The sequence below is a fragment of the Ictidomys tridecemlineatus genome, unplaced genomic scaffold (genome assembly GCF_052094955.1).
Source record: "Ictidomys tridecemlineatus isolate mIctTri1 unplaced genomic scaffold, mIctTri1.hap1 Scaffold_307, whole genome shotgun sequence".
NCBI classification, from domain to species: domain Eukaryota; kingdom Metazoa; phylum Chordata; class Mammalia; order Rodentia; family Sciuridae; genus Ictidomys; species Ictidomys tridecemlineatus.
The window spans coordinates 84,138-92,339 of NW_027522381.1; positions in this window are offsets into that span (position 1 = coordinate 84,138).

Consider the following 8,202-nt stretch of genomic DNA (forward strand, 5'->3'; position numbering starts at 1 on the left):
GCGTCTTTTGAGCCATGGATCAGGTGTGCCAGGAATTCTGCAAGCTCGTGTCTTCTACCCCCAGCTGAACGCTCTCTGACAGCTGATTGATCTGTTAGGTGGGCACCAGGCCATGCCATATCAGCTGCATGACCCTGGAGCTCATTCATTCAGCCCCAATGCCCAGTCAGAGCGGGCATGGGTTCAGGCTGGGGCCCTGGGGTCCCTGCAGAGCCTCTTCCTTCAGCCAGCACCTGCTCCAAGGTGGCCAGTTCCCCACAGTTGCACCAGCAGATTCAACCCAAGTGTAGCTCAGTTGCTTTGGAGTTTTTACCACCTGGATACGGGTACTAAATTCATACTACAAAATCCCCTCAGCTGTGCCATCTTAGGAGATTCTATCCAAGGGAGAGGGTATGGGTCAGCAAGTGGGTGGCCGGAACCGTATGCAGAGAGGGAAAATGGAGGGAAAGAGGAGATGGAAAGTGAGAATGGACGTGTCCTAAACTACTATCCCAGGATTTAGATCAGACAATGCTAGGTGCACCCTGGCCTCGGGGCACCCAGGCCTCCCTAGGCTGCGATCTAACAGAGTGTGGGTGGATACCTCAGTGGGCCATACCACTGCCCTGGAACAAAGACCAATAGTCAAGAAGAAACCTGCATCTTGTTCAGGCTCAATGCATAGATGGGTTTGTTACAAAGTAGAGTCCTAGGGATGGGTCCACTTCTAAGTGTGAGGGACACAAGCAAGAGAATGAATGACCACCCACAGACCACAGGTCTAACTAGCCAAGAGGAGAAAGTGGAGCCATCCTCCCAATAAATAAAATATGTCCTCTTCTTTTGATTTAGAAATATATTGTCATAATTACCTATTATTTATCTATATTGATAGATGAAGCCAAATTATATATATGTGTATATACATATATATGAATATATACATTATGTATATACAAATGTATGCATATCTCTCTTGCTTTATATATAGATAACATAAAATCTTGCTATGTTTACATACAAATATGTGGTGTATGTGTATATATACGGACAATTCATATATATTATATATAAACACATAACTTGCTTTATATACACATATATAAATAATCTGGCTTTGGTTTTAATCTGACTGAAAATCAACGAAACATCAAAGATGACTAAGTTCAATGTTTACTGCACATATCTGGGCTTTCTGTTGACAACCCACTGCTGTTCCAATGAGTAATATAGTGAAAACATACATTATTTACAAGTATTACATATTTATCCCGTAAAATTTATGTTTTTCTGTCTTCATGAGAGCACAATCACTAATTGTGTGGTGATAGGCAATATTTTTTTTGTATTATATGTGTTTTATTGAAAGCCCTGTCAGATTAGACAGCTTTGCTTGACTCATTGGGATTATTTTTTAATTCATCGCCATTTGTACAAACAGCTCTGCCGAGACAAGTTGGGACTGGGATTGTCAACGGAGGTATTAAAGCAAGGCCTAGGTTCAAAACAAGACTATAAATTTTATATAAGGGTTCAAACACTGCAACGGGGCTGTGTATGGTAATCACGTCTCCGAAAATATTAAAAATGTGAATTTCATGGAAGATCCCTCTCTCACATCCTGCTTTTCATTAGTTTTTAGAGCAAAGTCGGTAACGAATCTGTACCACACTCCACAGATGCTCCACCTACATGTGTACACACACGTGCAAACACGCACCTCCACACACACACTTGAGGGCAAGATAAACTCTGAGTTTTTATTGCAAGAAAAGGCGCTTGGGCTGGGGAGGTCACAAGATTTGGGAGAAAGGTCATGCAACATGGCCTTGGCCTCCACCTGCAATGCTCCTGGTTTTGTGACTACTGCCCTCCGTCCTGAGCTCTACCAGAGCCACCCATGTAACCAAACAGCAAGTGGGCAGATCTGCTCTTTACACAGAATCCACCATTTTCATGGTGTCTGGAAGGAAGGATTTGACGAGGTAATTAATTTCTCTTTCCGCTGGCTGAAGGAAAGAGAAATTAATTTTCTCTGCAGAAAAATTAATTTCTGCAGCTCATCCCCTCCTCTCCCTCGGGGACCGGCAGCCCTGCAGCCCTCATGGCCTGGAATTCTACACAGCTCAGTCTGGGGGGACGCAGGGCTCGAGATGGGTGGGAAAGGCCTTTTTCCTGAGAGTGACAGCATTAGCCACCAATGGTCAGTAAGGTTCCACGTTGTTCTGTATCAATCCTGAGCCGCGCATCCGGAGGGCAGAGTACAGAACAGAGTTTCTAGACATTTATTTTTTTGTGCACCATTATCTGTGGGGCCCTGTGAAGTCATGGGGTCCAACACAGGCGGCCTAGGAGCTGTGTGGCCCACCCCCTGTAAGAAGTAAGGAGCAGCCCCGAGTCTCTCTGCTATCACCAAGGCCACAGAGGGCAGCATGCACAGGGAGGAGGGCGAGACAGAGCAGGACTAATGACCAGCCATGGGTGGCGTGTCCATCTGTCCTTCAGCAGGAGGGGCTTGGGGACACCAGGAGGAACTAGCAAGCCAGAAGATACCTTTACTTCATTCTCATTAGCACAGGGACAGCGGTTCAGCCACAGAGGAGGATCTGCCAGCGGCTCACTGCTTATACCTTTGCTGGGGCTGCAGAAAGGGGAGGGAAAGGCAGGTGGGTTCCAGCCACTGTAGGAACCTCATGGCAGCTTCCTGGAGCTCCTCTTCTGGACTCAGAACAGGAGTCCGCTCCAGGCTCCTTCATGAAGGGCAAGACCTGGAGGCTTGCGATACACAAACACCTGGATTTAGAGAAGGAGAACGCCTCCGTATGGCTGTGGTTGGGGACTGAGTGCTTTAATGGATCATCCAGTGCCTTTGGGGGGGTGGTAAGATCTGCCAAGCAATGTGCTGGGCTTGGAGCATACTGGAAGGTGAACCACGTTGGCCCTCCGAGAGCTTGCTGGAGAGCGGGGGTCAACCACGGGAGGAAGAATAATGATGCAAATAAGGATGTAGAGAGGACGGAAGGAACCAGTGATGCATCAGGGGACGAAGTGTCCGTGGACATCCACAGAGCACTGAGCCTTGACTCAGGTATCCCAGGAGAGCTCCCAGGGCCCCCGTGTGGTGCAAGGTGGCTCCTTCAGTCTGGTGATGGCTGGTGGGCAGGGCAGGGGGCAGGGCAGCACGTGACCTGAAATATCTGCTCCTGTCTCGCTGAGCACACATGTGAATGGCCAGTCCACCCAGTGGGCAGCTCTGCTTCCCATTCCCCATGTAATTGAAAATTATCCCCAATCCTCTGCCTGTCGGCATGAACAAGCTTGATCAATGATTAAGGTGTAACTTTCCAATGGACCATAGATTTAAGGGGAAGGGCCTATGGAGGGCCTGACCATGGCTCATCAGTGACTCTCCGGAGCCTTTTGTCTGGTGACTGCTTATGTGCTTGATGCCAGCCTTCCTGCCTAGGGTGGCACAGCCAGCCCTGGCTCTGAGACAGCTGCTGGCAGAGTCAGCTGTGGGCCTTCCAGACACCAGCCCCTCATATGCTGAGTGTGTCCCAAGCTGACTTGATGGGACTGTAAGATCAAGGGGCTGTGGCTTTAGGATTATGAGCTTGGATATAAGACCCCACACTTGGACCAGGGAGGGACCTCTGTCCGACATCAGAGCTCAAAACCACTCTCCATTGTCCTGCCAGGTGCACACATGGGAGCCCCCATAGGAGGGCAGGGCTCACCTTCCTGAAGTGGGACCCAAGAGAGGTTTGGGCGCCCTGGATTGGGGAAGGCACCCCCTAGCCCTGACCCTGGCCTGGCCAGCAGGGATTCTGCAAGCTGGGAAAGCTGGTAGACTATCTGAGAACCTCTTTGGGAATCCACAAACTACACTTAGGTAGCAGCCCAGAGCGACCCCAGGAGAGGGACAACAGAATCAGGAAGACGCCATCTCCAGTGGAGCATGCAGTACTCATTTCCTGTGGTGGCAATAATAAATCATCCCAAACCAGGTGGCCTGATGCAACACAGATGAATTCTTTTGCAATTCTGAGGCCAGAATTCTTCCACAGGCCCCACGGGGCTAAAACCAAGATGTGAGCAGCACCCTGCTCCCTGTAGAGGTTTCCCATTGTGGCCCAGGTTTCGGTGGCTGCCACATTCTTTGGCTTGTGGCCACATCACTCCATGTGTTCTTCATGTTGCCTTCTTTCCTCTGGAGCCTAATCTCCCCCTGCCTTCCTCTGCCTCTCTCCCATAAGGACATTGTGGGTGATCTGTTGATGATAATCTTCTTATTGCAAAATCCTAGACTTCATCCCATCGGCAAAGTCTGTGTTGTCACACAAGTAACCGTCACAGGTGTAAACCCTGCTAAGCTAGGACTACGTGTCTTTAGGGGGCATCCTTCAGCCTACTGCAGGTGCTGAACTGTTATTTGATAAATTTGGTAATTCCAGTTTGAGCATAGACCCTGCCTTAGACGGGGGGCTCCTTCTAATAAAGAACACCAACATGGTGGACATGGGCCTCCACTTGCGGCACTTTCAGGGTAGCTGGGGAGGCAGATGCATCATCAACTAGCTGCTCCCAGGAGCAGGAACCTCTCAGAGACCCAGGACTGAGGACTCTCGACTAATTCAGGGACCAGGCTGCCGGGCTTTTGTTCAAGAGGTCTTAGGGACACTCTGTGTAAGAGTGTCCATGTGACATCTGAAGCCAGTTGCTAGGGACCTTCACACAACGAATTGATCCCTGATGCTCTGGAAGCAGAATCTGAGAACAGCTGATGCCAAAGGGTAAGAGAAAGAGGAAAAGATAGACAAGGAAGAGATTCACACCCTTTACCTGATGGAGAGCAGGGATGGATGGGGTGGAAGGGGAGGAAAAGAGGGAGGGAAGAAGGGAGTCTATTCCACCTTCCCACCATGCTTTTTATTTTATTTGTTTATTCAATTAATAATTTTTTTGAGAAATTAGTGTATGGAAAAATTAAGCAGAAAGTTTAAACTGTTCTCTCCTCCAATCTACTTTCCTCTACTGTGAACATCTTATATCTCTGTGGTACATCTGGTACAACTGATACACCAATTTTGCTACATTATTACTAACTAAAGTCCATAGTTTGCATTAGGGTTCACTCTCAGTGACAAATATTTAATGACATGAATCCACCATTGCAATATCATACAGAGTAGTTTCACCATCCCCCAAATCCCTTTTCCACCCCAAATCCTGGCAACCCCTGATCTTTTTTAACTATCTATATAATTTTCCCAAATGTCATATACAGTTGTTTAAATCACACAATATGTAGTCTTTTCAGACTGACTTCATTCATGTATCAATGTATTTGGGATTCCTCCATGTCTTTTTGTGGATTGGTAGCTCCTTTTTTATCACTGAATAATATTCCAGTTATGGATATACCACAGTTAGTTTAAGCATTCACCTATTAAAAGACACTTTGGTTGTTTCCTATTTAGGATAATTGTGGATAACGTTGCTGTAAATACTTTGTATGTGTGTAAATGTAAGTTTTCAACTCATTTGGGGATATGTCTAGGAGCTTGATTACTTGTACATACGGGTAAAAATACATTTGAGTCAGGTACGTTGGCACCAGCAGCTAGGAAGGGAGGCTGAAGCAAGAGTATCACAAATTCAAAGCCAGCCTGAGCAACTTAGTGAGGCCCTAAGCAACTTAGAAAGAACCTGTCTCAAACTAAAAAAATAAATAAAAAGGGCTAAGGATGTGACTCAGTTGTTAAGCCCCCCTGGGTTCAATTCCCTAATTCCCTAATGTATATTTGGTTTTATAAGAAACTGCCAAGTTGACTTCCAAAGTGGCTGTATCACTTTGTATTTCTTCCAGCGATAAAGGAGAGATCTCTGTTCCTAAACATCCTTGCCAGCATTTGATATTGTCAATGTTTTGGATTTTGGCCATTTTAGTAAGTGTATAGCAGTAGCTCATTGTTTTAATTTATAATTCTCTAAGAACATAAGAGGTACAACATCTTCTCATTTGCTTTATCTGCCATCCATCCAGATCCAGACTATGAAATCAGCGATTAAAAACAAATGGACCATCAAGCCAAGAAAAGACATCAGTAAGCCTTAATTGCATCAATACTTGCTATTTTTTTCTTGGGTGACCTGACTGTTCAGATCATTTGCCCATTGTTTTAACTGGGTTATCTGTTTGCTACTGCTTAATTTCAAAACTTCCTCATCTATTTGTGGATATGAGTCCTTTAACAGATACCTGATGCACACATTTTTCTCCCATCTGTGTCTTGTATCTTCCTTCTCCAAACTATCCCGCCTGTTATTTTTTTTTTTTGGCTTGATGAAAGTTCTAGGAGTGTGCAGTATGCAAATACTTGAGGAGGAGAGAAAAGATGTTAGGTGAAGTGGTGCTGAGATTCACTTTAATTTCCTTCCAGAGATAAGATGGCAAAACGCAATCCATGTTCAATCTTAATTTTAATATGCTTGCTCTTTGAAAGGGCCGTCCCTCAAAGGGGCCACCAGCCCGGGCTGCAGCCTCCACAGGGCTGCATGTCTCTGCAAAATAGATCCCACTTTGTGAATCCATCCATATGCCCATCTCTCTGCCAAACTGTGACCATGTAGGGAAAAGGACTCAGCTCCTCCCTCACCGTCCCCCTATGCCTGCTCTGCAGCAGGCAAGTGTGGAATGTTGAAAGGACAACTTTAACAAGAATAAAATCAAAAGCATCATCATCCCTCTGTGCCTGCTCCTTCCTCTGGCTTCTCTGGACCAGCTGAGAAAAGTTCAATGTCCAGCATTCCCACCAGCCATTTGGCCTCCCTCTCAGCATGCCTAGAACGTCCCCTGAGTCTTATCATTCTATAGGTCAGTCCATTCTCTGCAGAGGCAGCCCCTCTGCCCCTCCCTCAGCCGGTGTAATTGTGTCTCCTGTGGACTCACCTGAAACCATTCTGCACCGGAACCAGGGGAAAGGAGACTCAAATAACGTCAGGCTCCAAGTCAAGAAGAACTCAAGAAACACGGAATTGAAACATCATGCAAAAGAGTTGGAAAAAACGCAAAGGATGAAAACTTAAGGGATGGAGAAGTGTTCGTGTTTAAATATTCCAGCACTTTAATATTTCAGGAAAAAAATCAATGGGTTCAGAATTTTTAAAATTCAATCTTAAAAGCTATGCCCTTGAGCTAGTTCCTCTCTTAGATCTCAAATTCAGCATCAGTACAAAGGGCAAACTGGCCATCTGGTTTCCAAGCACCTTTCCATATCTTATCTTTTCAGAACGCAAGCAATTTCTGTTCTTTCTGGAAGGTGTTTTCATCATTTAAAAAAAAAAAAAAAGAAACCCCCAAAATATTTGTTTTCCTTCAGCAATTCATGGATTGGCCACTAGATGGCAGAATGAGACCACAATGGGGCTGGCTGGAGATCTGTATGCAGCCTCGGTGGCAGCAAGCTAGCAAGCCTTTCTCCTGCAGGCATCTGATTAATAATAGAGCTGTAATTATCTTTACACAATCCTGATTGCAGCTCTGTTGTAGCCTAGCTGTTAAATTAAACTGCTCAAATAAATATGCTGGGCAACTCTGCCTCCCTGCAGTCCCCACTCTGGGTGGCTTCCAGGCTTATTAACATATCAAAACACAAACTCAACCCTCCCAGCTCCCTTCATTTTCATAACAAAAGGGACCCCCTTTCATCTCCCCAGCAACCCATTCTGTATTTAAATAGCTCTGTGAAGACTGATAACATTATTTCTTTATTTCCCCAGTCTAGCCCAGGGGATATCTCCAATCTGTTACCTCTGGAAACTGGATGGATGTGTTTTATTAGGAAAATGAATCACCCTCCACCCCAGCTTCCTTAAGCTCAGGGATGGATGTAGGTGGGAAGGAGAGCAGGCGGGACACCTCTCTTGGAAACTCTAGAAATCACTGATCAACCCTGCTGTTTCCCTCCCAGGCCGATCAGTGTTGTCTGATCTTTCAAAATGATCAAAGTGGAAATGAATGAAAAAGTAAAGACAAAAAGCAAACACAATATAACATTCAGATGCATTCTGCACGGGTTTGGGGTCACAGGCATGGGTTAGAGTTACAAGAGTAGGGTCCTGGCACTTGGTCATCTTGGAGTGATTATCCACAGGACTCTGGGGAATTAAGACGTCTTAGGAGCTGAGAGTTTACTTTAAAAAAAAAACAACAACACT